At 48.9% G+C, this 21062-nt stretch overlaps 1 pseudogene; it reads right to left on the bottom strand.

The window, feature by feature from the left end:
* Nucleotides 1-5021: 5021 nt before the first annotated feature.
* On the bottom strand, nucleotides 5022-6130 carry LOC149370620 (uncharacterized; annotated as a pseudogene).
* Nucleotides 6131-21062: the final 14932 nt, after the last annotated feature.

Below are 21062 nucleotides of genomic sequence, written 5' to 3'. Positions count from 1 at the left end.
GGTGACCCCGCGCACCGGCGTATCGTTTGGGCTCCCGCTCACATGGGCCTTGAGGGAAATGAGGCAGCTGACGCCGCCGCCCGCGCGCTCTCTCACCGGACATTCCCCTCCGACCCTGACGATCAGGAACTCGAATTTATTCCAGCTTACACCTTCAAAGACATCGTTTTACTCTATCAATCTGGCCATGGTCTTTATCCCCGCCCGTGTAAAGGTCTGTCAAAGGCGGAGGAGCGGCTTCTGCTCCGCCTGTATACTAATACTTTGCTGTGCCCGGCAGCTCTGAAACACTTCGACCCTTCTTTCTCGGGCAGCTGTCCGCACTGTGCGGAGAAGTCTTCGGACATCTACCACATGGTGTGGGCCTGCCCCTCCAACCCTGCTATCCCCCCTCACCGCAACCCAACCCGGGAGGACTGGGAGGCGACCCTGCTCGGCTGCTCTGACCTGCAGGCCCAACGGGCCTTGGTCGCGCGAGCCTGGGCGGCGGCCGATGCCATTGGGGTCCCGAACTAGGGACCTCCACCTAGTATTTGTAAGGGCTGGCCCCCTCTGGGTCAGCTCATGCATAACCTCCTGTATTATACCTGTACATAAATGTTCTCCACCACCACACCAGAGCCTGGTGATCGGTGCGTAGTACGAATGAACGACCCCAAAGGTACACTCTCCAATATTCGCATGCCCACAAGCAAGCAAGGGCTTCCAGTTCCCCTACAGAGTACTTCTGTTCCTGTGGAGTAAGCCTGCGAGAAGCAAAAGCAATCGTCACCAGTTCATCATTCCTTGTCTGTTGCAACACTGCTCCCAAGCCAATGGATGAGGCATCCGTAGTGACAATAATGTCACCCGCAGGATCAAATAGCTGTAAACATCTTGTGGCCAGGGAACTTTGTTGTATCCCTTACCGTTGGGGAACTGCCCGGCCCGACTACAGAATACACAATACAACACTGGAAAAACACAATAAACACTCAATGTCTTTGATAGTCTTTAAACCAAACTGGTGGTCTTCTTTGTCTCGTCGAATGCCTCGTAGTTCCCCAACGGTAAGGGATACAACAGTTGGCGACGAGTGGTGAAGTAACCGAACGCGGAAGCAATGAGCCTTCCTTCCTTGGACACAGTGGCACCGCCTTTTCAAGAACTATCTCCTGGCGTCCGGGAGCGACGCTCACCCACCTGCGCGCCGTAAAGCTTTGCTGCTACACTGTTTGGGTGTGGAAGGCCAACGCTTGTACTACGCGTTGCCGGAGGAGAAATCGTCGACGCCGCCTACAGAAGGAAAGGAAGGAAGCGGTACGAGCGACGAGTACGATGCAGCTGTGGCTACGTTGGACGCTTACTTCACTTCTAAAACGAACGTCGTCGTGGAGCGGCATCGGTTCGGACAACGCACCCAACTGCCCGGGGAGACTGCAACAGCGTTCGTCACGGCGTTTCGTGAGCTGGCATTAAGTTGCGACTTCGGTAAGCAGGCTGACGATTTTATTCGTGACCAACTTGTAGCGAAAACGTGCAACCCTGTTCTTCGGGAACGCTTACTGCTTGAAGGCACTTCGCTCATTCTTGAACGTGCACTGGCTATTGCAAACAATATCGAAGAAGCCACGAAATACTCACTTGAGCTGCAGTCATCGGCTGCGAGCGTTCAAAAGGTCGAAAAACATTGGACGCCATGCCGCTCGGAAACGCAGTTACCGCGCTCGCAGCAGCCAAAGTCCTGTTTCCGTTGCGGGTCTTCAAGGCATCTTGCAGATTCCAAGACGTGCAAGGCGCGGGGTAAAACATGCAGCAAATGTGGCAAACGTGGACATTTTCAGCGTGTCTGTAGAAGCGGCATGCCTTTTTTCAAAGTCAAAGTCAAAGTGTTTATTTAGACAACTCAATGGTACAGTTGCTTAGGGCGCAGACTAAAAGGCAAAAGGATGCCTGACAAAGAGTCCACGCCCTTCTTGCTCCCATTCGAGAGCACAAGACATTCAGCGAGTAAAATAGACATAAAAACGAAATGGAAATACAGAAAGGATTGGTTAACAGTGAACTGAAGTAATTTCATCTTAAACATTTATCTACAGTTGGAGAAGTACTATGAGAGACAACAGAATAAAAAAGAAAAAAAGAAGTGGTTATGCCTGGAGTGACAACAGATACATGGTGATGCAATTTTTGAAAGCTTTCAATGATTTGCTTTCTTGAATAATGCTTACAGCAGGATGGTGATCGTTTAAAAATCTGGAAATTCTGTAGCTAAGTTTCTGGGCGCCGTAGTTAGTACGTATTTTTTCCTTATTATAACTTATGTGCCGTATGTTGTAGCTGTGTGGTTTCGTGAGATACTTATGACAAAAGGCGGCAGGATCAGAATGCATTTGTTGGTAAGTGGCTAACGCTATCTTTTTGTTTATAACATTCCACAGTGTAAGCAATTGGTGTTTCCTAAACAATGGGGCAGTGTGGCTAAGGTATGGTGCATTATCCATTAGTCGCAGAAATTTCTTTTGTAATAAGTATATGTTTTCTATGCTTGTTTTAGGTGCTGTGCCCCAAACAAGAAGACAATAGTGGAAACGCGAATGTACCAGTGTGTAGTATAGTTGTTTCTTTAGCCACATAGGCAAAAGGTCCTTTAATTTATACATGATACCAATGGACCTAGAGATACCTGTGCGAACTTTTTCAATGTGAGGGGACCAGTCGAGATGTTCGTGAAATATGACGCCAAGAAATTTATGAGATATTGCACGTTCAATAGATTCATCACAAAATTGAATCAGTATTTCTTGTTTAATGCACTTGTTACGTGCGCGGAATATAATGTACTTAGTTTTTTTAGTGTTTAACTGCAGTTCGTTAGTGCGGAGCCATGTGGATAAGTTTTGCAGCCATATATTGGTTTCTACTTGGAGGGCTTCCAGATCTTGTCCGCAGAAGAATACATTGGTATCGTCAGCGTACAGTACTATTTCTGGTGTAGAGGGCACGTTAATTACATCATTTATATAAAGAAGAAATAACAGCGGCCCAAGGATTGATCCTTGCGGAACTCCATAATGTATCAGACCTAAGCTGGACTTTGCATTCGGAATGTTCGTGTACTGTTGACGATTTGAGAGGTAATTCTTTATTAATGTGAGAGCCGTTCCTCTAATGCCATATTTATATAACTTGTATAACAATATCGGGTGCTTGATAGAATCGAATGCTTTCCTAAAGTCAAGAAAAACACCTATTGTATATATTTTCTGCTCAAAATTGTCTATTATCTTATCCTTAATTTTTATTAGCGCCATTTCAGTAGATTTCTCTTTCTGAAATCCATATTGCTGTTCTGCGATGATATTGTTTCGCTTGCAGAAGTTTAGTAGTCTGATGTTTATAACCTGTTCAATTACTTTCGAGAGGACTGGTAGTACCGAAATTGGCCTATAGTTATTTATATCATTTCTATCGCCTCCCTTGTGTATGACGGAGACTTTTGCAATTTTTAGTTTGTCTGGAAATATTCCGCTACTCAAAATAAGGTTGCATATATGCGTAAGTGGCTCACTAATCATGTGACTAACGGATTTTATAGGTTGAACTTTAATATCATCAGCACCACATGCACTGCTACTTTTTAAGTTTTTGATTACTGTGCAGATTTCCAATTCTGTAGTTGGAAACATGAACATTGAGCTTTCGATGTTGGATGTGAGATACGATGTAAAATCACAGTTACTTGCCTGAGATTTACTTGAAGCCCCTGATATGAGAAAATGCTCATTAAGTTTGTCAGCAAGCGACGCCCCTGTGTAAGGCACACCATTTATAACAAGTTCAGAGATGCCGTCTCTTTCATTTTTGGACATTAGCTTGTTTACGGTATTCCATACCTGTTTAGGGTTGTTGCAGATATCAGTAAACTTATGTTCGTAATAACTGGTCCTGGCTTTTTTAATATCAGAGCTTAACTTGTTACGAATTCGTTTATACTCAATCAAACTGTCTATATTTTTCGTTCTGATAAAAGAGGCAAATAGTCTGTCACGATTTCTAATTCTTTTCAGAAGTTCAGCATTTATCCATGGTTTTCTGGCTTTTTTGCACTTTTTGAATTGCACTGTAGGAAAGGCTTGATTATAAAGCTCGGTAACTTTTTTAATAAAGACGTCATATGCTGTAACGGGGTCAGATAGTTGAAAAACCTCTGCCCAACTTGTTTCTGCTACTAAGTTTCTAAATATTGTGGTCTTTGCTTCATTAATGATTCTATATGTAATCGGTGCACTGATTTTGGAATGACTCTGTGTTGTAAAGTATGGTTTAAATGACAGGAAAATCGGCAAATGGTCACTAACATCAGCTATCAGTACACCTGCTTGCACATCATCCTTTTTGTAGCTTGTGAAGCACACATCTAGTAAAGTACGGCACATATCAGTCACTCTAGTTGGCATATGTATCACATTTTCACAACCAAACGAGAAAAAAATATCAAGCATCCTTTGCTGATTAGATTCAGGCAATAAGAGATCGATATTGAAATCACCACAAATAACTACAGGCGACTTAAACTGCATGCACTGTTCTAACATATTTTCAAGAAATACTAAAAACATTGCCTGTGATCCAGAAGGCGGCCTGTATATAACGGCAAATATGGTACCAACACATTTTAACATGACACACTCAAAGTGCTGATCTATGACACAGAAATCTTCAATGGTGACATAGTTTAGGTGGTTCATTACATAAATGGCCACACCTCCCCCTCTCTTATTACTCCGTGAAACTGATGCGCATTTGTATCCTGGAAATTGTATGACATCATAATCATTGGTAAACCAAGTTTCAGTGAAAGCTAAAAATTCAAATTTATGGTCTAGTGCATTTAGGAGGGTTTCTACAGAATCCTGTTTATTCCGAAGGCTTTGCGCATTGAGATGGAATAAGGAAAGTTGATTTTTTTCTCGTAGAGGCTTGGAATGTTTAAACGAATCAGCATCATGATAAGAATATGCGAACGAGGCTGTCATTTTCAAGGGTGCTGCTATCAGTTACCGTGCTGTGCATACGGCCTGTTACTCAACGTATCTTATCCAGATCGTTAGTCGTCCTAATCCTGATAACTCGGCTGCGGGGGCCACGACGAACAAACATTTTTCCATTCTTCAACCAGGCAAACTCATACTCTTTTTCCTTGGCCGTTTTTTTCATTTTCCAAAGAGCGCCTTGTTCTGTGCTGTCAGGTTTTCATTGAAGAAGATTTTAGATTTCGCTTCCTTTAGCTGTCCCTTTTTTGCGAGCCATGCGTCTCTGGTTGAACGGGATAGGAAGCGTACAAGAACAGGTGTAACCTTCTTAAAACTCTCCCCGACCTCACTGTCACTACTAGCACTCGCGTTGTTAGTGCTCTCCTTGATAGACCGTGAGGGCAATCGATGAACAGCCTCAACATCTGCCTCGGAAAGCAGCGGAAGTTCGAGATCAGTGGCCAAGACATTAAGCTTTTCAAGTAGGTTTTCATTTTCATGATGGGGCAGCCCAAGTATTTCTAAATTTTGGCGTCTGCTGTACTGCTCTAGTTCGTTAACTTGTTGCCTTAATTCCTGGTTTTCTTGTTCTGCTACCAGAACCTCGAGTTTTTCCACTCGCTTTCCGAGGGCAGATATATCTGCATCCTGTTGCTTCATTTTCGACAAAACTTCGTCGTATTTTGTGGACATTTCCTGCATAAACTGCTCAATACCATCCACAGTGGCCTTTATCTCTCCTAGTGCGTCGATTTTCGATTTGATCTCAAGTACTTCTGTGAGCACGAGACGAACATCTGTAATTTCACTTCCAAGATTCATTTCCGGTTCCTCGCTTGTTTTCTTGCCACTATGGTTGCTTCGAGCCTTAGCTGTTTTGCATGTTGGGCATTTCCATGCTTTTTTTGCAGTTTCTGCCTTTTTCTTGTATGTGGCTTCACTTACCCCAGAACATGTGCCAAGATGATACACATAACAACACTCTGAGCATGTCAGAAACGCTTCATCCTCAGAAAACTGCTCGTTGCATGCAAGACATGTGTCAGCCATTTTTCACTTGTCACGACAGACCGAGCAGTCAGCAGCAGCGGCTACCAGAAAAAAAAAATAGCTAAAGTTGCATTTCAAGGGGAAAAGGAGGGAAAAAAAAAAACCAACCTGTAAATTAAGGTGATGTTTTTAGGGCACGGATAGTAGGTCCTGCGGTGCCACTGCTGCTGAATGCTTGTGAAGCAGATCCCCGGTGGCAAGCTGCTTTTATAGCTGTTGGGCGGTGACGTCACGAGCTACGTCGATGTTAGCAGCCAGTTTCCCAGCCACGTTTCCGATCGCCAGTCATTCTGCGGTAGCTCATCCGGGGCAGATGTACGCAATCGGCTCCTGTAAATTAAGGTGATGTTTTTAGGGCACGGATAGTAGGTCCTGCGGTGCCACTGCTGCTGAATGCTTGTGAAGCAGATCCCCGGTGGCAAGCTGCTTTTATAGCTGTTGGGCGGTGACGTCACGACGGTGACGAGAGGGCCCTTGCTGTCCGAGAAGTTGACACCTGCAGTGCATCCGGCGATCTCAACGTGTTTCTTCTCGACCGGCAGTGCAAAGAAGGGATACACACAGAAGTCCTCGTACAAGATGTTCCTATACCTTTCCTCGTAGACACGGGCTCTGCTGTCTCCATTCTGTCGAACGCCACGTATTCAAGGTTGAAACGCTTCCCTTTGCAGCCAACATCAGTGTCACTCTACGATTTCTCTCGCCGCGGAATAACCATCGAGGGGTGTTTCACGGCGCCAGTCATCTTCCAGGATCGGCAGGCCGACATTCTCTTCTACGTCGTCAAGGGCGGTACTGACATTCTCGGCATCGACGCTGTCGAAACGCTGCGTCTGCACATCAACGGTACGTCATTGCAATGCACCCATATTACGCAAGCGCCAGAAGGCCTTGACCCTGAACTGTTTCGCCAGTTTTCGCACTTGTTTGATGGCAAGTTAGGGCTTGCAACAAATTTTGTCCATAAGGTCAAGATAAGAGAAGGAATCATGCCTGTTGTTGCTAAGTTGCGGCGTTTGCCATTTTCAATGCGAGACCGAGTACGCGAAGAGCTGCAGCGCCTTGAGCAAGATGATGTCATAGACAAGATTGACACGTCTGAATGGGTGTCTCCAATTGTAGTAGTTGCAAAGAAAAACGGCAAGATAAGAATTTGTGTCGATCTGCGCGATCCAAACAAGGCGATTGTCGTTGACAAATTTCCGCTGCCGCACACGGAAGAACTATTGCACAAACTTCATGGCGCATATTACTTTTCAAAGATTGATTTAGCAGCTGCATATCACCAAGTTCTGCTAAGCCCTGAAAGCAGGGAACTGACTACCTTCATAACCGATAGTGGACTGTACAGATTCAAGCGCGTCTGTTTCGGTCTTGCATCAGCACCGTCTGCGTTTCAGAAAATGATGGTCACTATTTTGCAAAACTGCCAAAACACTTTGTGCTACATAGATGATGTCATTGTGTACGGAAGCACACGTGAAGAGCACTTCAAGAATTTGAAACAAGTTTTGCACTTGATTGCAAAGGCTGGATTGAAGCTGAATGACAAATGCATTTTCAATGTGCAAGAAATTGACTTCCTTGGTCACAGGATCAGTCACAAGGGAATACGCCCCTTACAAAGTGACATTGACGCCATCAAGGCTGTGCCAGCCCCAACAAATGTCGGTACTCTGCGCTCATTCTTGGGCATGGTAGGCTACTACGCCAAATTTATACCTGACTATGCGGTGGTTGTCGAGCCTCTTCGCGAGTTGCTACGTAAAAATGCCACATTCACATGGAACCCTGCAAGACAAGCTTGTTTCGAGCAACTGAAAAGAATACAATACAGAATACAATACCACACAAATGTTCCAGCATACATTACAGCAACGTTAACATAGCTTCTGCTAGCCTGATCGGAGCTTGCGGGGCAGCGGTAGAACGTCTCGCGAATGTAAAAGTACTGGCTGTGCGACAAGCTCCAAAAGCTTCCCGTCGTTTCAACCTTGAACCAGAGCGTCTCGGAAAAGGATTTGAGCACCGACGAAAGGCTGCCACTATGTCTACCTCGCTGAAGGTAGAGAGTCCACTCGTGCCACCGGCAAGGTAGTGCTCTCGGAAGCAGCCGACGAGCTGTTGAATACTAAGGCGACCTTGGTCCGACCACAGCCCCGTCTCGCTGAGGAGAAAGCGCCAGATGGATTCCGCCAGGGACCAGGGATGATGGGCGTGTTGAAGACGTCTGTGTGGGTGACGTCGTCCTGTATGAACGCATAGACGACCGGAGAAATCAGGATGTTTGTACCCTTGTGGAGTGAAAGGCAATGCCGGCTTCTTGCACTGGTTTCCTCCGCACTGCTTGCTACTAGCGGCAGACCCCAGCCGCCCAGCCTGAGCCGCGCTTCGAACTCGTATGCACGACCATCGAGAATCCTCTCGAGAAAGCTCTGCGTCAGACTCGTCTCCCTGATTGCCGGACGAGCGCTTTCCCACGGCATGACCAGGGCCATGCCGGCAAAGAAGGTGTCCAAGTGTATTCTGTCGGCGCCGCTGAAGAATGAGCTGACAATGCGGTCGGTCTGTATGGCCTCAATGATGGAATTCACAACTCGGGTCACCTGGAGCTTCTTGTCCGGCGTAATAAGCTCGTCCGAGTACATTATGTCGCGAATGCTCGGCATCAGCTCGATTTGGCGCGTGCAGAAGATTAGCCTGTTTGACTGAGTGTGCACGGCGGGCCAAGCGAGCTCAACTAGACCGTTGTAGACGCTGCATGCGAGCAGATAGGAGGCTTTTTCTTGGGTGGTGAGGGCGTCAAAGAGGGCGTGGATTTGATCTGTGCCACTCACGCTGACTTCTGTCACGTGAAGCAAGCCGATCGATGTCACCTCTAAAGCTTTTCTGATGTCCCACTTCTGCAAGCGCGCGGAGAGGTTAAGGCCAGTGTAGTGCTCAACATTGACACTTGCCGGGTCAGTAGCTTGCAGTGAACCTGCAAAAGTAGTCACCTCGGCAACTTTTACATACTTCTCAGCAAAATTATTGAGCTTCTCAAGGGAGTCGTTAAGGCAGTGTTTAAACCGGTGATCATTCAAATCAAGGAGTGGCTTCAGAGAAATTTTAATAGCACTATGTCCATTTATGGTGACCGCCACGAGGGACGGAATACTGTACTTGAGATTGCTGAGGAGGAGATAGGCAAGTAGATTCGTGGTTCCACCATCCCGCAGGTATACTCCGCACGTGCTGACAAGAAATGCGGCTAGCTTTCCGACCACGGCGTTTTCGTCCGCACCCGAATGCAGACAAGAATCGAACATGGACCTCAAGAAGGCGCTCACCTGGCTTCGAGACCCGCTAGGCGTCATAACGGAGCTGGGATTCATGCCTCGGTTCGAGCTGAGAGTTTCGTATGGCCACGGTCGTCTTCAAGGCCAGAACTGCGGCGAACGCCAAAACGACGAGGACAGCGAAGCAAGCCATCAACGGCGCCGCACCACAGCCGTGGTCCACTCGGCGGAAGACAGCGTCGGGGGGAGCCAAGATGGCAACTGGTTCTGCAGGCGCCGTGGCAACCGAGTCTTCATCATCCAAAGCCGACCGTATGGGAGACGTCTTCGTTCCGGACGCTCGCAAGCACTTGAACGCAGCGGCTGCATTGAGTAATGCGGGCGAGGGTTCCCGGTGCTAGTCCAGATGCAGTTCGGGATCGCTCGGCGTCAAGGCGATCACCATTGCCGAATGGGCCTCGGCCGGAACGCCTTTCTCTGCAGCTTCAAAAGGCTCCGTGCCAACTGTCTCTTGGTCCTGGGGAGACTGATCCGATGAGGAAGACGGCGACGATGGGTCTGAAGGCGCGGACGGCGAAGACACCGCAGGAGACGTTGGGGTTCCGAGACCGGAACCAGACGGCAGATTTGTTTGCTCGTGCCTTTCCATGTGGTTAAATTCAGCGCCGTACTTTCGCTACCTTCTGGAGCCGGCCGAATTCTGGATGCAACACAGCGCATCAGAAGGACAGGACGTGGCCCGGCGCTCCGACACAAGCTCGTGCGGGAATCCTGGAAGACACGTGGCAACGTTGAAGGACAAAGAAGTACTAGCGGATGCTATTCTAAAAATTACGCCTTTTTAATAGCCAATTTTTTTTTTTTTCAAAATAACAACCTCGCCTGAGTATGGTGCTCGCGTGAGTATACCACAGTGCTCTCGTGCAGTCGCCAGCGAAGCTGATCTGTTCGCGCCGCCGGGAGTTCGAAACGCAGTCGCTGCAATATTTATTTAATTTCTCCACCCTCAAATTCAGGGACGCCGTAAGGTTCTTGGTTGGATCTGACCCCCTGAAGTAGTGCTTTCGCACCAATACACATAAGCGCATTCATGAGTACAGCTGTCTGAAATGCATCATCACCACAGATTCGTGCTGAAGTACGCTCGTAAGATCACGTAAGATCACGTGTTATTTTTAAACTCCACGCGTTTTCGTTTCTGCCACAAAAACCGCCTACGCTAAGACTATCTCGTTGGAAGTGCCAGGGCTGGACATTATTGATGGAGCTCCACAACTTTCCTAGTGACGCCTGAACGTTTCAAGCTATATTTAAAAAGTTAATTTTTTATCTCACCTAATTATTCAAATAGCACGAGCGAAAAAAATGGTGCTGTAACTTTAGATAAACCCTAACAACATCCATGAGTTTTCAGTTCTGAAAAACGATTAGGATTTTTTTTTAAATCTTGGTTGAAGATAGCTGGGACACCCTGTATATAGCGGTAGGTTATATTCTGCGCATTTCCTTGCGCAACATATATCAAAATGCAGTCACTTGAGCGGTTAATATTCGATGCCAAGCACTCGAAAGCAGCGACTGCAGCGCGGGAGGAACACACGCGAGTGAAACAGGCAGAGCTACTAGCAGTGGTCTTCTGTCTCAAACTTCGCGGTCTCTGCATCGGAATTCTTCACTGACACCATGGGCGGGAGGTCAATGCGAGATGCCAGGAAAATTCCCCCCCCCCCCCTAGGACACGAGCACTGAGATGCCGAACTCAAATGGCCCCAGCAGAAGCGCGCACACTCGCTGTCCGCTACGGGCGCACCCGCCCCAGAGCCGCAAAGCCACTCAAAGAGGAAGTTACCAGCCGCTCTGCAAGTTCGCGACAGACGAGATAGAGAGCTAGTGAGAGAGAAATAACGGAAGAGCCAGCAGAGGAGGAACAGATGTAAGCAGCAATAAAAAAGAGACAGTGCGCGTAATGAGGAGGGACGTAACAGCAACGTCACCACTAGTGTCACGAGACTAGGTCGGGCGGGTGTGCACATGGGCGTGCAGAAACGCTCCTTTCTGACGAGCCCACATGCCGACGTTGGAAAGTGCGAGGGGTGTACACGCGGTGATGCAACGCCGACCTTGTCGCGGCAATGGCAGCATTTTGTCGTTGTCTTCGCTTGTATGGCGTGATGGGAAGTTATCAGCATTAGAGTGTAAGCCCGCCTTGATTGCCGTGTGTTTCATATCGTGCGAATTTAAGCTGGAACCGCATGGAGCGTTTTTCGCGAGCGAAAAACGCGACGCGCGGCAACGCCAGCGTTGCCGCTGACGCGCGAGCACCCGCACGAGAAAAATGAACTTCGGAAGCGGCGCTGTCGCGCCGCGTTCTTTCGGGTTGCCAGACCGCACAACTGCCAACGAGGTGAATTATCTGTTACCGCATATATAATATGCCCTTTAAATTACAGGGCACTACAATAAAAACAATCTTCATGTAATTATACCTCGTTAAAGGTTGTCTTGTGCACGTTGGCCGAACACTACGCGCGAACGAACACGATGCGTGAATGCACGTGGCTCTTTGGACGTGCTCAACACCATAGAGGAAGAAAAAACTAGGAGGGAGCACGACGTCACAATCTTGAAGCCTAGTCATAAAAAATATAATGGAAAGCATCGTGGGAAATAGGTCCTCATGTGACAGGCAGCGGTAGCTCTTGGTCGAATTTCGGTTTCGGTTTCGCTCTCTCGTTCTACGAGAACAATGGTGAGCCTCTGTGCGTTCATGAGCAGGGGGACTTGACTTCCCGCTCGCTCTTCGCCAGGTAGTGCACGCGTGGCACGAACGCTCCGTGAGTGCTACCTCGGACGGTATACGCGGCCGGGCGCCCCACCCCGGCCGCTAGTGCAGTGTGGCGCGCGCGCGATTAGTCCGAGACAGGACGCTGCGTGCGCGCGGCTACGTAGTACATACAGTTTACTTCTTTTTGTAAGTGATTGTGCGCAGTGGCCGGGAGACCCCGCGCATGGGCAGACGTAAAGCCGCCGGCACTCTCTCACGACAGCGAGAGAGAGAAATACTTCACTGCTGCATTTCACGCCGGAACTGCGTATGTGCGCGAGCGTACTCGGCGCGACTTGTGCCTCGTGAATAGCGGCGAACGGCGGGCCCATGGGCGGGCCGAAGTCCGCCTGCCCGAGAGACAGAATCTTGCGCAGCTTCCCGGGGCGCTCGTTAAACACGTCCGTGCGCCGTGAGCGCTCTGGAAGCCACTGCGCCCATTTTTAGAGGCTCGTTTTCTTCGCCTACTCTCGAGTTCTCCGCTTATAGCATGCGCTGAAATAAACGCTCCGTATGTGTTTATAACGAGGAAAGGAATTCCTCTCTATTCTCTTTATGAACCACAGTTGAACAGTGACGAGGTCGCGGCCGCACCCTTTGATGAAAAGTTTACCTGCAGTTTTCTACAGTGCACCCAAAAACTCGAGAGTGTAATCAACAGAAGTGTTGAGACGCGGAGCCTTCGGACAACCTCGAGCTCGGTACGCATTCCGCCAAAGCTGCAACACAGACGCTGCGCTTCTGCGCTACATCGGAGAACGGACGTTCACTAAAAAGCACTGCTGGTTGGCAGTCTGGTAACTGTGGAGGGCCTATTCCCCGAGAGTCAGTACGCAAAAGGGCCCTCGACAGCGGCGTCGGAGGAGGATGGCTTGCAGAGGCTGAGCGCACTCTCTCCTAGCCACGGTGTAAGAATAATATACTCTCCTAGCTCAACAGTAAAGCCAGCTCCTCCGAGGAAAGAGCAAAGTTCCCCCAAAAACGTTCCCCCGAGATGCGTAGAGTTCCTGTATATGCTCCCGCAGCATATAGACGCTTTACAGCGGCGTTAGTACACTCTAGCGGCGTATCATGGGGGCCGCCATCTTTGATCACGTGAGCACGCCGCCATTACTCGCCTCCTGACCACTCGGTGCGCGCCTCGTCGCGACGGCTGCTGCCTCTGATGTTTAGGTTCCGACAGGCAGTGTTTCGGCTGATACGGTTGCAAAGGAGATGGAAGACGACACTGTGGTTGGTCCGAAGCTTCGAAGGACATGTGAAAACCCTAGTTTGATCACTTTGGGCGTGAAAACGTGATCGGGCTTCATGTCGCGGAGACCGCTGAGCTCTCCGCCTGTTCGAGGCAACGGGTGGCTCGCCTGAATGCCGCTGAAGGCATTGCTTAATATTTTTTACTGTTATTATCTAAAACAGCAAGGTTTAATGACCCTGCGGGTGCGCAGGCCGTTGTCGTATTGTGTACATGCATGCGGAGACTGCTCTAAAACGCTCACATGCACACCGTACTCATTTGTTTACAACCTGTTAAAGGTGCTTAGGAAGCCTAAAATATTTTCTGTTGGTTTGCTAAAGAATGGAAGGCGACAAAAATAAATAAACAAACAAATGTTACCCAATCATGTAAGTAGTACCATGCATCAAGCAGCCTTCACAAGCTAGCATGCAATCGTTTAGAAGTATTCCGCGATATAACAGTTATAACGCGCGCATGGCAGAGCGTTCACTACAAGAAGTTCATAGTTATGCCAGCCTGACATAGTATAAAATTGTGGTACGCTGCATGCTCGATATGCGGACATGAAAATGCTCCGGGTCTCGTTGGTTGTAAGTAATCAGCCGGAGTCACTTTCTGTCTCGCATGGATCGCGAGGAAGTGACAACCTCAGAGCACAGCAGCCGTGGCACAAATGCTTTATTCCCATTTTGGTCCACGAAAACCGCGCAACTTGGAGCGAAGTTCAACAGTAGCACCAAGACGGTGTGTAATACACGAACTGACGGTAAGCGTTGTCCGCTCGCACGGCTATGCACTGCGCTGAAGTTTGCCGTGTCGATTGCAGCGCCGTAACACACAGCATAGCGAGAGGAGCAAGCAGTTTTTGGTGCACTCGTAGCGCTCTTCCACGCCACCTTCCTGAGCTTATTGGCGTGAGCTTCTGCGCTCTGTCGAAGCCACACGTGCTTCGTGTCAGTTATCTGGGTTATGTCTGCAGAAGCGAGGCAAATGTTGCTATCAACCAAACGCGGACTTCTAATCGTTCAGAATGTGCCCTCGCGTTTGTAGCTACCCAAGCGACTGACGGCAGCAGTTTTTAGTCGAATAGTGGAATAACTGCAGTGCCACCTGGGCAGCGCAGGCTCCCCGAGCGTAAGTCGTCTTTTTTTTTGTGTGTGACGTTTCGGAGGCGGGACCGCTTGTTCATGCGGCTATGTTGCGCACTTACCCTCGCAGATTTTCCTAGATCGAAGCCTTTCTTTCTACATTGGGTATCTGGCGCCGGCGAACGTGTTTGTTGCGTTCGCCCGTTCGGAAAGGATGGATGACGAACGGGCGCGAACAGGGGCAGTACGTCCTTGTGCAGTTCGGTTCCGTGAAGCTCGCAAACGATCGCATGCCGCCCCTTTAACTGTTTGTCGCAATTCTTGCAATCCACAACAGAGCATGTACTTTCTCTTTCCACATTTCCACTGCTGCGTCGAGGCATACACGCCGGCGACTTACGAGGCAAGTAATGATGCCGTGTTCTGAGCGCACCTGTGGCGCCATCTGGTCCCAAACGGAAGAACTGCGATGCGCAGTGAGCAGAGCCATCTGTTGGCAAACAGAAAAACCAGAATGACACGTGCCTTCACGCTTGCGGTGTTTCAGTGCTTCGTCTCGCGTTTCACGGGCGCTACGTTGCTGCCCACCGCTCCTGCGCTTCCCCTCGTGTGTTGCCGGCTGTGCTTGCACCGCTCTTCAAATGCTCTTGAAACGTTTCCTCGGGGCCGATGAAGCGGTCATTTCGGTGCCATTTTCCCGCTGTCTCCAGTAACGATTCCTTCGGCGCCGCTGCCCCTTTGTTGAGTTCACCATCCAGCGTGTTGCTGCGAATATTGCACGTGGTTGGCGTGAGACCGGAGGAGAAGTAGCGCATTCCCCCCCTCTCCATCGCGTAAGCACGAATTTCTTTCGAATGTCAAGTAAGCCAGCGCTTTGAATTCATGTAACCGCGTGTCGTGTTATCTTTCGTGTCATGTTGGTTGTTGCGATCTTTTGTTTCATGTTGGCTGCCTTGTGACACTTACTGCGTTGTCTTCTTAGCTGCTTCCTTCACTGACGACAGCGTGCCATTTAATCACGTTCGATTCGCCTTCCTTAACCCCAGGAAGCATGGAACATTAAAATAATGTTATAAATTTGTTGTGTGTTTTGAAGTAGCACTATTTGTTCCTTTCGAACGCTACATTATGCTTTAAGAATAACAAGTAGCGTGATGTTTTTCACTACAAACCCTAGTTACCATTCCAAGTAGACAATATTCAAATGATGACTTTTAAATGTCCTTATGATCATTGTTTAAGATCACCAAATAATGTTTATGTTCTACCATGATTATCCGTTGAATGTTCAAAACGGGCTTTTTCTGAGTATATTCTTCTAAAAGTTATATTATAACCGTGACTATAAAAGTGCTTTAGAAGTATCACTGCTTCCCAAAATTTTTCCTGCTTTTTTTTACGGTCGAGGTATTTTCTAATTAGCTGTATGTCACACCTAAGTCTATTAAATTGTGCCTGCCATATACTGCATGCACGCCACTGTTATTTTGTTTTGTTAGAAAGCTTTGCTTCCTACCCATTCCCGACTGTTGCTCACGAGACGCCCACCAGTAATGGCTACATAATCTTGACCCCATGGTATCCGTTCGGAGGTGAGCGCATGAGTTGCCCTTTGTGCTGTATTGCGGAGGCCACATTTCACTTATCATTGCGGAAACTAAAAGAGCTTTTTTCGTGGACAGTATTTCTGCCCTGTGTAAAAGAGGGCAAGGACGGATAGGGCTCGTTGGTAATCCGCGGAGCTTAAATGAAACCAAAAACTCTAGCGTGGAAGGGGAATACAGGTAATGACAGCGTTACATGAGTATGGAATACGCAGTCGCGGGTTCGATCCCGGCCGCGGCGGCCAAATTTCGATGAAGGCGAAATTCTGGAGGGCCGTGTACTGTGCGATGTGAGTGCACGTTAAAGAACCCCATGTGGTCGAAATTTCCAGAGCCCTTCACTACGGCGTCTCTCATAGCCTGAGTCGGTTTGGGACGTTAAACCTTAATAAACCAAACCAAACCAGTATGGAATACGCTCTGTACATGTGCTCTCATACCCGGACATTTTGGGCAGGGAGATGTAATCATGTCCTCCAAGCTAACAGAGCATCAGTAGGTTGAACAGAGCGTTATCCTGAAATTACTAAACGATGTGCGCTCGTCGACAATACAGCTTTGCAAAATGTTCTTGTAGTCTCATTCTGTTTTCTCTTTAAATGTTCAGCAGATTGCAATTCCCAAAAAGACGGATGCGCAATATCGTTTGTGACACTATATAGTGAGAAATATAAAGGGTCTGGGGCGCTTCTCGTTACAGAAAGGCTACGACATGGAGTCGGCGTGTAGCGATCACGGAGGCATCGAAAGGAAAATCCGTTGTCTGGATTCTGGGCGGATTGGGGCCAGGATAAATAAGCTACTGGCTACGTTAGAGCACAGTGGGTTGAACCTGAAGGCACCTTGTGGCCGTACAAGCTGCTGCTTAGCGAGGCACTTGCCCGTCCTGAACAAAACCTTGTACGAGGCGGCGATGCAGCTCACAGAACTCTCCCCAGGAGCCCTGACGTTAAGCGCCATCCGAAGCGTTGACGTGGACGTCGCGCGTTCCGACAACTCCATAATGGAAGCTGCCATCCTGACCTGCTGGCTGCTGACACACCACCGCTGCATCAGGCGCCTTGTCCTGCGAGCCAGTGCAATTCCCGTATCGTGCTTTCCAGCTTTGCTCAGCGAGGCACTAGTGGCTAACAAGGGCCTCGTAGAGGTTCTAGCCGACCCATTCGATTTTATCGAAACCTCGCGGCAAGTTTGTGAGTGCCGTGTTCTGGCTAATGCTTTAGGAAAAATATCGCTTGGACTCGTGTGTTTGGATGTCACACCTCTCATAATAGACCAGAATTTCGCGGAAGCCATCGCCAGTGCAATTTGCGGGGGTAACTTGCGCCGCCTGGTGCTCTGGAGCGAAATGTCGGTCACAGTCGCGAAGAAACTATTCTCGGCTTCAACCGCTTCTACGAACTTGAGCTCGTTAGGGATCGCTGGCTATAAAGAGTTCTCGGAGTCGAATGCGGTAGTCCTCGCTTCCGCGCTGAAGCGCAACAAGACACTTCGGAAACTCTCGATAGAGCCTGTGGAAGAGGTTGCCGTTGGTATCATCCTCGCTTCCCTGGAACACAACGGCACTCTGAAGGAGCTCTGCCTTGCTTCCTTTAGTTATCTCTCGCTATCCTTCTCGACACCGTGGGACGGCCTTCAAGCACTGCGGGCCAACAGAGGACTCAGCTGTGTCAAGATTACCGGCACGAGATTTGGCAACAACTTCGCTATGGAAATCGCATACATTCTTCGGGAAAACAACACGCTTCAGGAGCTCAACCTCTCCAGCAACCGGATCGGCAATACCGGAGGTCGTGCACTGGCTAATGCCTTCATTCAAAACTCATCACTGAGGCGTTTCGATATCTCCGATAACGGAATGACTGGCGAAGCACTGGTTCAGAACTTCGTCGATTGCCTGGCTGTAAACAGCAGTCTTGAGTCTGTACGCCTCGGCAGAGTTCACGTTTCTGAACAATGGCAGCCCGCATGGCCTCCGGTAGGGAATGTACATGCTCGTCTCCATGTGACGTGGAACACATATGGACTCGAAGGCTGCGCCCAGCGTCTGCGAGAAGACGACGAGTTCTCTCGACTGTGTGTTGGGTGGACAGGTGACGCCAGTTCTTCTGCAATCGTGGAGTGGTTCTCCGCGGCTCGGACGATGTGTGCCTCGCTGACAGAACTCACCATCCTGTGCCCTTGGCGCGTTGAGTCGCTGAGCTCTGCTGCTGCGGTTGTGTCCTTTTTGGAGGCTACAAATTCTCTGAAGAAGCTCGTCGTAATTCCGACACTCCGTTCGGACACCTTCGTCACTGCCGTCCTCAGCGGCCTCGCCCGCAACAAAAGTGTCTCCGACGTGGAGATCCACCAAGACCTCTCCAGCACCCCTGACGTCAAGGCTCTTCAGGCTATTTTTCGTGCGAACCGAACCCTGCACCGCCTCAAGTTCGCAGCATACTGTCTGGGCACCAAGGCTGTCGGTTTGCTGACGCGTGCTCTAGAGGACAATTTTGTGTTTTTGACATTCGAATTCGAAATCTTCGCTTCGCGGCACAATATGCGACCTCTCCAAAGCGTCCTGAACCGGAATCGGTCTTTTCTGAATCGCGCCGTGGAGTACGTGCTGGGCACGGCAGTGGATTCTCGGTCAGTGGGAGCTCTTGAACTACTCTCCGCGTGTGACTCGCTCATCGATGCAGTGTCCGATGCCTCAGGCAAAACGCGCGAAGAGAGCAAGCTCCTGGTGCTTGAAGCAGTCCGCCGACAAAACTCCTCTTCCGAAGTGTTCAATTCAGTGCACACGTGAAAACGTGTGGCAAGGAAATTGCAATTTCAAAAACAATGATCAGCTTAGACGATTGTGCTGTGTGAGTGGCATTGTTTTCGTAAAAGGCAGCAATGGATTGTTCATGATTTAGAGCACAAATCAGGTGGTGACAAATAAACGTGAGTGGTGTGTTTTCCCCTCTCATCCCAGTGTTTTTTTTATTTTGTGACGTTCTGCTATCCTCATGAAAAAAGCATTTAATTGTAATTTTTTACAGTGGGCGTTGGAGATAGTGGAGATAGTGGGAACTGATAAATATATTTATCAGTTCGCCTTTCAAGCTGCCCAAGACAGAGCTTCACGTTGTGCTTGGTTCTAAGATAAGCGCCAGTGAGTACGGGCGGCAGTCGAAAGAAAGCGCGGCTCCCGTTTTTTAGCATAATTCACACGCCGTGATCAAGCTCGTTATATGCGTATTTGTTTCTTGTTATCTCTGGCACGAAGCGAGTGATGTTTTTTACAAAGCACGGATGAGAGCGCTGTAATCGCGGTGCATTCGGGCGCACAAAAGCATGCTGTCAAGTGGTATTTTTTAAACTCCGCGGGCTGTCGTTTCTGCTGCAGGAAAACGGCCACGTTGAGTGTCTCTCGTTGGAAGTGCCTGGGTTGGAGATTACTTGTGGAGCTCCACAACATTCCTACTGACGCCTGAACGTTTCAAGCAATATTTGAAATGTTATTTTTTTAATCTCAGCTAATTACTCAAATAGGACGAGCGAAAAAAAATGGTACTGTAACTTTAAATAAACCCTAACAACATCCATGCGATTTCAGTTCTGAAGAACGCTTAGGTTTTTTGTTTTTTTTAGCTTGCTCCAAGTTAGCTGGGACACCCTATTTATAGCGGTAGGTTATGTTCGGCGCATTTCCTTACGCAACATGTATGAAAATGCAGTGTCTTGAGCGGTTAGTATTCGATGCCAAGCACTCGAAAGCTGCGACTGCCACGGGACAAGCGCGGGAGGAACACACACGCGTGAAACTAGCAGAGCTGCTAGCCATGTTTGGCGCTCTCCATTCAATATCGTCGTTCTCAAACTTCGCGGCCTTTGCATCGGAATTCGTCACTGACACCATGGGCGGGAGGTCAATGCGAGATGCCTTAAAAATTTCCCCGCACCTAGGACACGAGCACTGAGGTACCAAACTCAAATGGCCCCAGCAGCAGCGCGCACACTCGCTGTCCGCTACGAGCGCATCCGCCCCAGAGCCGCAAAGCCACGCAATGGGGGAGTTATCAGACGCCCTGCAACTTCGCGACAGAGGAGATAGAGAGCGAGTGAGAAAGAACGGAAGCGCCAGCAGTGGAGGAACAAATGTAAGCCGCAATAAAAAAGAGACAGTGCGCGTAATGAGGAGGGACGTAACAGCAACGTCACCACTAGTTTCACGTGACTAGGTCGGGCGGGTGTGCACATGGGTGTGCAGAAACGCTCCTTTCTGACGAGCCCACATGCCGACGTTGGAAAGTGCGAGGGGTGTACACGAGGTGATGCAACGGCCTTGCCGCGGCAATGGCAGCATTTTGTCGTTGTCTTCGCTTGTAAGGCGTGATGGGAAGTTATCAGCATTAGAGTGTAAGCCCGCCTTGATTGCCGTGTGTTTCAGATCGTGCGAATTTAAGCTGGAACCGCATGGAGCGTTTTTCGCGAGCGAAAAACGCGACGCGCGGCAAACGCCCGTGTTGCCGCTGACGCGCGAGCACCCGCACGAGAAAAATGAACTTCAGAAGCGGCGCTGTCGCGCCGCGTTCTTTCGGGTTGCCAGACCGCACAACTGCCAACGAGGTGAATTATCTGTTACCGCATATATAATATGCCCTTTACATTACAGTACACTACAATAAAAACAATCTTCATGTAATTATACCTCGTTAAAGGTTGTCTTGTGCATGTTGGCCGAACACTACGCGCGAACGAACACGATGCGTGAATGCACGTGGCTATTTGGACGTGCTCAACACTATGGAGAAAGAAAATAACTAGGAGGGACCATGACGTCACAATCTTGAAGCCTAGTCATAAAAATATAATGGAAAGCATCGTGGGAAATAGGCCCTCACGTGAAATAGGCCCTCGGTTTCGCTCTCTCGTTCTACGAGAACAATGGTGAGCCTCTGTGCGTTCATGAGCAGGGGGACTTGACTTCCCGCTCGCT

This window comes from Amblyomma mixtum, chromosome 1 (genome assembly GCF_055824585.1).
Source record: "Amblyomma mixtum isolate Tamu chromosome 1, ASM5582458v1, whole genome shotgun sequence".
NCBI classification, from domain to species: Eukaryota; Metazoa; Arthropoda; class Arachnida; order Ixodida; family Ixodidae; genus Amblyomma; species Amblyomma mixtum.
The sequence above is the reverse complement of the archived record's forward strand: the minus strand, read 5'-3'. Positions and strand labels throughout refer to the sequence as shown.